Genomic DNA, 9340 nt, shown 5'->3' on the forward strand with positions numbered 1-9340 from the left:
CATTTTGGGCGAATTTAACAGAATTGGAGCCAAGAATGGAGCAAGGACAGATTGGAAATCAAAGTTGTCAACTCTGCGCCAAACTTGGATTCCCCAAGTTTGGCGCCACAATAAGAAAGCAGTTCGGCCTCCTTCACGCCAAACTTGAGAAAGCTCAAGTTTGGCGCCACAGCTCAAGTTTGGCGTGAATATAAAGTCACCAAAGAAAGCCACACTCTGCCAACTCCACGCCGAACTTGAACTTATTCAAGTTTGGCGCCAACTCAAAAGCTCCAAGGAAGGATGCACGCACCATTCCACGCTAAACGTGGATTACTCCAAGTTTGGCGTCAACCCTAGTGTAATCATGGTCCCCAACCTCGTCCAAAGGCTCGCACAAATTATTGATTAAGTTTTGATTTAAACTTTATTTTATTTATAATTAGGAAAAAGATATTATTTAGTTTTAGAAAATATATTTTACATCAATTAGGATTAGATATAAAAGGGAAAAGAATCAGTCTTTCGGGCTCCTCTCTCTTCTCTTCTACCTCATTCTGTAATTTACAGTTTTTCAGAATCCTAGTTTTCTCTCTGAACCATGAGCAACTAAACATCTACTTTTAAGATTAGGAGCTCTGTCTATTGTATGGATTGATACTATTATTTTTCTATTTTAATTCATGTACTGATTTATAATTTAAGAATTGTTTTCGTTCTTTATTTTATGAATCTGGGTGAAACGAAAATATGACCTTGGTTCTAATTGAGTTCTTGGATAAATTGGAAAAGCTCTTTACTTGAACAACAGCTTGAAAACATATTCTCCTAAATTTCTAATTATCTGGACTTAACGGGATACATGACATATAATCCTCTTATATTTGGGTAAATAAGATTTTTGTGGCATATAAACTAGAATTGAGCTTTACCGTCTAATTGGAATTAAGTGACTAAGGAATTGGGGGTTGATGAATTTTAGAGGAGACTAAAAAGGTCTAAGGAATTAGGGTTTAGTCACATATGATTTGTCATGAATTGAATCTTGCATGATTAAAATAGTTAGTAAGAAAAGTCAATCCGAAAAATAGATAACTCTGAAGCCTTAACTGTTTCTCCTATATTATTCACAACTTGTTTACTGCTTGCTTTTCTGATTCTCTAAATAACTGTTTGATGCATTTGAACTCTCAACACTCTTTTCTGTTTGTCTAACTAAGTAAATCACTTAACCATTGTTGCTTAGTCTATCCTTGTGGGACTGACCCTCATTCACTTGAGGTACTACTTGGTACGATCCGGTGCACTTGCTGGTTAGTTTGTGGGTTATAAATTCCGCTCCAGCTTGCCACATGCTGTCGCTACTCACCCCTAGTGAAAATAACCATCCACTTAAGGATAAAATAATCATCTGCATACCTAATGAATTGAACATCCAGCATATTTTAATTATATATAACTAAACACAATCCAATCAAATAATCATCCACGTAAGAATTAAAATAACTATCTGTATACCTACTAAAATGAGGCTTCTTGAGCGAGCTTCTCGAAAATTTAATTGATGAAGTTGTTCATAATCTCCATGGCCTTGTTCGAAATCCCGATGTCAGGGTCAACCTACTTCAACACCTTGAATATGTAGATCTTGTAAGTTTCAACGTTCTTCTTCTTCTTCTTTTCAGTGCCACCTTTCTTAGGGATCCTTTTCTCCGCACGAGGCTTCTTCTCCGCCAGTGCCTTCTCTGCCACTAGCTTCTTCTTCGCTAGCTTCTTCTCTGCCTTCGGCGCCATCAGATCACAGATTAAACAAAATAAGAGAGGTTTGGTGTTTGAGCTGTGATTGTAAGATGTTTGATGAATTATGCTTGCTGGTTAGTATGGAGTATATATAGGTTAGTGTGTTGCGATTTGGTTGGTTGGGTGGGTTGTAGATGAACGACGGTGTAAGTGGATCAGAGAAGCAGAAAAGAGTTGAAATAGAATGAGAACGTGATATGACGGTATATTAAGAAGAGATTACGTTACCTAACCCTAATATTTTAAATTCAAAAACTAATCATTCTAATAAGTTGAGAATCTTATTTTAATAATTAATTTAATTTTTTTTAATTGTTGTTCACATTGTTTAGCATTTATATTATTTATCTATACTTTCTCATACAGAAGTCATCTCTTTTGCATATGTGATAATTAGAAAGGTAATTAAAATTAAATCCTTTATTCATGAGAAGAGACATTGAGACCTTTGTGTACCATATTTTGCATATAACATTATGCACAATTCATTCATGAGTAGTACTCCAAGTTTACATGCTGCTTCCATGAATCAAGTTTGAATACCCTAATGAAGGCACAAGTAAAGAAAGGGATATATATATGGCCCCGCCATGGAATGTGTACAATTAAGCGTGTGAGCAAGGCCACATTTTCTGACTATATATATACTCAATTTTCTACTTGACCTCACATTCATTATACAATTTCAATAATCTAACAAACACCAATGATTAAAGGTCTAAACCCATCATATCAATATTAAAAAACTCCAATTTGTCTAGCGAGAGAGATAAGCGTGACACTAACTATTGTTGATTGAGTCCCGACAATAATTGGTGGCGACAATGTTTTGCTTCTAATCAAGTTTGACATGCAAATAACATAGTCTAATCAATTAATTATTCTATAGTTCTCACCTAACGATGTATATTTAGTTATTTACCCTCCTTTAACTTTTTTAATTGGCGGTGGTGTCCCTACCAAACATACATGTCCAAGATTGAGAAATATCCGCTGCTGGTTGATGTGTGCTCATCCTTTAATTTCTATAACACTTTTAATTTCATCTTATTTTTTTTCATGTTATTTAATTCTAAGAGCAATGCATTTGGGCGTCGGTGACTGTGCAAGGAACCCGTAAGGAAACTTACTCATTCTTTTAAATTTATCAAAGAATGTTCCATTCCTGTTAGAGGCAATTAATTATAGAAAATTTGGATTTTGTATCAGGAAAGAACTGTCATGAAATTATCTGTCACAAAATATTATATCTCTATTGCAATTCTCATTTAACATTTTTAAGTTGGGTCAATAAAAATTAAATTTTAATTCTTTTAAAGAATTTTAATATTATATCACAAAATTACTTAATCTAAAATGTTAAGCTAACAAAAAGCTAAGACGTATATGAATAATTGTATATCTAATAAGAACATCATCAGTTCATGAAGAATCAATTTGAATTATTAAAAAAAATCCTGATTGTTCAATACCTGACGGGTTAAAGACTAATTCGTCGTAGTACTGAGATTTATTTAAAAGTTTGTCGCTAGCCAATGAGCTACTGCTAGTGAACTAACCACTAGACCAATCTAACTTGGTTCGTTAATTAGATTCTAATTCTAAAAAAAAATTTAAAAACTTATAATAACCGAAACACCTAAAGTCCTTTTCTAAGATTTTTATGGGTCAAGTAATCTAATGTCCTGCTGGTTGTTTAAAAAAGATTCAAAATTTGGCATGGACCCATTAAAGTGAAATTAAACTCAGGGATATAAAAGGTTAGGAAACAGTTAATACTGCCCATATAGATCACAAATAAATAAATAAATAGATGTTTTAATTTGATGCTTTTTTGACCCGCTATGTAAGGAAAGATTAAAAAAAAAATTAATATGAAAAGGTAGGAACTAGCAAGAGTCCCAACATTTCACATTGGAGAGTATATGTTGATGCTACTTTTATAAGTGATTTTATATTTTGTCTTTGATATTTTTGGACTATGATCCTGTCGTCACATTTTGAGGACCAATTGAATTCGTTCAATTACTCTCCCGGGAATCTATGTTTGATTCCGGCAGGTAATTGTTGAAACTTGAAAGAGATGGGTGTTCTCATCAGGAAAATTTTAAATGTGACTGCAATGATTTTAGTTAAATCAAGTTGTGTCCACAATCATTTATATTTATAGTGTAGTAACATTTTGAGTGAAATGTTTGTTTTGTTGGTTTGACTTGAAGCAAAGAATCTTCAATCTTCAATCACCAAACATTATTACATGCTGTTACATCCTAATAATTAATGCAACATTAAAAATATTCACTATCAAATTGAATTTACTATTTTTATATTTAAAAAAAAACACTAATACTATTACTACATAATCAACGTACAACAACAAAAAACAATAGTTCACTAGTAATTCAACGGTTTCTTATGTACCAACCTTAATTCACATGTTGACATAGGGACTCGTTTCATTTATTTTACTTGGTAATTAATTCAATTTTAAATTGAGTAATAGTATAGTAGTAGTTTTATTTTATATTTTATATTTTTATTGGAACTTGGAAGCTGGATATATATATTAGTCCAAAAATGAATTGATAAGAGACCACGAGTCAAACGTTGCTTTTTAATTTTAATTAGGTCTTTTGAGATTTTGAAGTCAACCATAAAAAAAATACTATAAGCTTTAGCATGTGTCAACATAATAGTATTAACAATAAATGATGATTTTACATATATGGCACAAATATTATTCTTTCTATTTTAATATGCACCATTTTAATAATTTGACACAATAAACAATTATTGTATCTAAATATAATATAAGTTTCATTTAAATACATAAAAATTTTTAAATATATCTAACAAATATTTTGAATTAAAAGAATAGTAGCATGAATATACTATAAAACTTCAATAATAAACTAGAGTTATATTAAAAATATAATCATTCATCTATATTTTTTATCAATCTAAACTCTTAAAAATAGTAATTTCTTGGTATAATATTAGAGTTTTATAGTAAAAAAATCTAGAGTTCAATATTTATTATTTCTTAAAAAAAATAGTATAAAACAAATTAAAAAATTATATAAAAATTCAAACAAGCTAAAAAAATATTTAAAAGAATGTGTTAAATATATAATTATTATATAATTGCAACCATGTTTTAAACGATGCATGTTGTTTAATTACGTAATATTGTTTGTTTATTATTAACGGACTCTCAATTCGATAAAAACTTTATTATTAGAATTAAGGGAGCCTTTACTATTATTTTGCAACTTAATATTAAAAACACTACTCAAAACCCTACACTTTATGAAAATGTATCAAATATCATTATTATTGGAAGTTCAGCTTTGATGAACAGAAGCTTAATAAATTAAGCATGAGATTTCAAGAAAAAAGAGTTGGAGAGCCTATTAGGCACTATACAAATCATTGTTGCTAACTATCTTAATATGTCGACTCTAGTCTTGTACATACAGTAATCTATATATTATCGCAGCGGATTAGTCTTTGACTCGTCGGGTTGGGAGATATCGTGAAAAACAAAAAAACTCTTATTATGTTAATAACGGAAATATAACAGAAATAACAGAATGCTAACTACTAATAACTAATTAACACTACCAATTATTGAGGTTTATTATTACCTAATAAGTATACTTGCTCATATAGAAACAAAAAGTCAAAAACAGTAGCCAAAAAAACATGAGCAAATTCATGTGGCACCGACAGTTGTGAAGAACAGTTGAGTTATCTTTCATTGGATATATATAAGTGATCTACAATTCATTTACATATCACCCTTCTCTAGAATGGTATCTTTTTGTCCTTTCATTGACCCCATACATATATATACATCTACTATATATCACTTCAATTTCAACTAATTAATTCGACTATACATAGCTACCTATAACATATAATTTGTTCAAATTATTTTTTATTTAAAAGAATGGAGATAATAAATATTGAGAGTTAAATCCTAAAGTGATATTTAAAACTTGCTACATCTACTAATATAATTAGCCATATAGTACTATAGTTCAAGGTTTCAAAAATTGAGCTGATAATTAAATCAATAGAGTTAGAAATTCAAAAATTAAAAAAACACCAAAGTTCTACTAGATATAATAAAATAATATATACGTATTAAATATATAAATTTTTTGTGTGTTTTATTATTGTAAACCGATTAATCACTGAAAAACTATATCGATTTCATTGGTTAATTGATTTTTCTTTTTACCGATTTTTTTAATTCTTTGAATGATTTATTATTATCAACTGTTTTTTTTTTGTCCAAACTAGATTAATCTGATTATAAATTTTTAGTTAATTGGATTGAATCGGCTGATTCAGTCTAATTTTTAAAATTTTAAAAATTATTTTAGTATATATGACAATTTTTTTTTTGTGACAATTTTTTTGTGATGATTATTTGAAAGGTCACTTTAATACTCAAATCTCAAATTCTATCTTTTTAATAAAAAATTTGAAATCACATTATGAATTATTTTCTAAAGAAAATTAAATCGTTAATTAATAATCCGTTAGAAAGTAAGCAGCAATCAAATCGTACGTAATTAAACTGCAGAATTTACGAAACAAATTCACGTGCGATTGTTGAAATGATTAAAGCCTATTTCTCTTTCACTTGCATTGATATTTAGCAATCTATAGTGTATACCAATTTTAGATGATCTATGTGGTTACACACGTAGAGTTTACATAGCATGGGGGTCATAATAATAAGAACACAGCTCAGCAACAACCCTAATAACACTCGGTACATTAATTGGTACACGTTCATGGTACGGTTTGCACATAGTAGATTTGGTACTATCCGGACAACTCTTTTAATTTTTGAGTAATGTTACGTGTACATCAAAATTAATTATTAAAGTTAGTTATTAGTATAAAATATATGTTAAAATATTAATACATATTAAAAATAAATTAAAACTCTTATGTTATATCAACTCTCATATTTTTTCACAAAATTTTGAAACAAAATTAATTTAAGAAAGAGGAAGAGGATAAGAGAGAGGGTAAAAGAAAAAATATATCAATTTTATATGATTGAAATGTACCTTGCAAATTAACCGTACGAGAATCCCAATGGATCCAACTGGGGATATGAAATTATAAATGCTCATCCAATGTGGGACATGTAAATAAGGTTAGAAATATATTTATTCATATATTTTTTTATTGTCTTAAATTTTCAGTATAAATAATTTTATTACATGATATCAGAGTTTTTTAAAAAAAAAATCTAGTAGAATTTGATTCTTATTACCTTAGAAAATCAAATAAGTTTTACTAAAAAATAAAATAATAATTCATATACATGTTATTATCATGGTGAATTTACATTAGGAATTTAGATAATCTTATTCGTTTCTCTTAATTAGTTTTTGGGCTTGAGTTAGGTAACATTACATGATAATAAATATTGGAGAAACGCTACATTACTTGATTAGTGCACTAAATCTAAGACATGTTTGGTAGACCTCAATTTTGAGAACTTGCATTGATTGAGCGGAAAGTAAATTCGTCCCATTTTTAATAATTTCATGCGGTTTTAAGTTTGGCCATATGAAAAAATTGTACTGAAAAAGGTGAAGATAATGCAACCACACACATTTTCGGAATAAAGCTTAATTGCGGTAAGTGGATTTTCAGGTAGGAGCTAACTTTTTCCATAACCATTTTTTTTATTTTTTTATACTCATCTATTTTTTTATTCACACTTATTAAAATTTGATTTCAATTCCAAACACATATTTTACATTTTTATTATGACTTTTATAACAAAACGATTACTAACTTCAAATTTTTTTATTTTACGTTCGGATAATTCATTTTTTAATCTTTTCTGACATGTAATTTCGAATGTTCATTAAATGTAAAAAATAAATTGAAAATAAACTTTTGAAAAACTCAGCTAATATTATTTAGTAAATAATTAGTTCTTTAATTAGACTCTTTTCACATAGATTTTATTAAAGATGGAAACTCAGTTGCAGTCCACTGAACTATCAACTTCACGTAAAATCGACTGCATCTTAATGTTCACTTTTATTAAATAAGATCTTTGATGAGTTTGTAAAAAAGAAAAAGAAAACAAAACGTAGTAAGAATGAACGACCTTTCTTCTCACAATTGAAAAATCCAACTTGAAATTATTAATTGTTTATTGTATTTTAGAAGAAAAAAAAAGAAAAGAAATCATTATACCACACCACGAACTCTTTTAATTCAATCATATTAGATATATATCAAAATTTGTTGTTAAAATTAATTATTAGTATAAAATACACATTAAAAATAAATTAAACTACACATGTATCTATATAAAAATATATATTGACTAATTTTAGTATATAAATAGTATTTTTGTTCTTAACTAGACATCTTACTTAGATTGGAAATGTATTATTAACGTTAAAAACTGAAGGGAAAAAAATGAAAGAAAAAGAAAGACAGAGTGAGTGGTGTAATTAAGCACATTATAGAAGTGGGAAAATAGAAAAGTATATGTATAAATATGGCGGAAGGTGAATGAATATTGAATGTCGGTACGACCGTACAATTGATGCAGGATGTTTTTAAGAAATGGGTAGATAGGAAGATAGAGAGAGAGAGATCCCAGGCTGTGAAAGAAAAAGGGATGAGACCACAATCTTTATGAAAGGACCTACTTAGATTTTCACCCCTTGTTTGAGTGTGTACGTGTCTATCATAGAGAATCTCATCTTCAACCTCAACAATTAATGCCCAAAATATCAACAAAATTGCATGGGGGCTCCTTCATTTTCTTTGCTGTCTTTCTTAGATCGCCGGTTTTAATGCCACACACACTCACCACCAAGTTGCTCTTCTAACAACGCAATAACTCTGTTTATAAGATAAAAACATAACCACTTTATTGAATTACACGTTACAATAATCAGTCAAATTATGATGATTGGATTAATTTATGGGATTTAAATATATGGCTATTTTTTAAATTAAAAAAATATTATTTGTCATGTTCGCTAATTTTAGATTAGTTATTATTAATTAACATTTTACTCTGATATATTTATATTTTATACCTTGACATAGATTATTGCATAGTAATTGCAGGATGATACAATTGTGGACCAAATAAAACACTTGACAAAACGAAAATATGTATGTATCTAATATGGTGGTTGGGTTCTAAATTCTAATTACCACGGAGAATTATTTTATTAAAATTTAAACAAGCTAGCAAGAATGCGTGTTATGTATATCGATATAGTTTTTCTAATTAGTACGCATTCATTGAACTCAAAGGAAAGTACGAATTTTCGTATATAGTTAATAGTAGTGGATCGGATAAGGCTTGTAATAAGTTCAGTTGTGACATTATTTATTTAATTAAATTAATGGGAAGAATAATCATGGCATTCTTCATCTAGCTACAATGGCGTACGATCATATCTGGAATTGCAAGCCTTCTCTATCAGATAAATGCTTATACTTCTTTTCTTTTTATTTTTGTAATAGGCAATAATTTATAATAAATAGAAAG

This window comes from Arachis duranensis, chromosome 4, assembly GCF_000817695.3.
Source record: "Arachis duranensis cultivar V14167 chromosome 4, aradu.V14167.gnm2.J7QH, whole genome shotgun sequence".
Classification (NCBI taxonomy): domain Eukaryota; kingdom Viridiplantae; phylum Streptophyta; class Magnoliopsida; order Fabales; family Fabaceae; genus Arachis; species Arachis duranensis.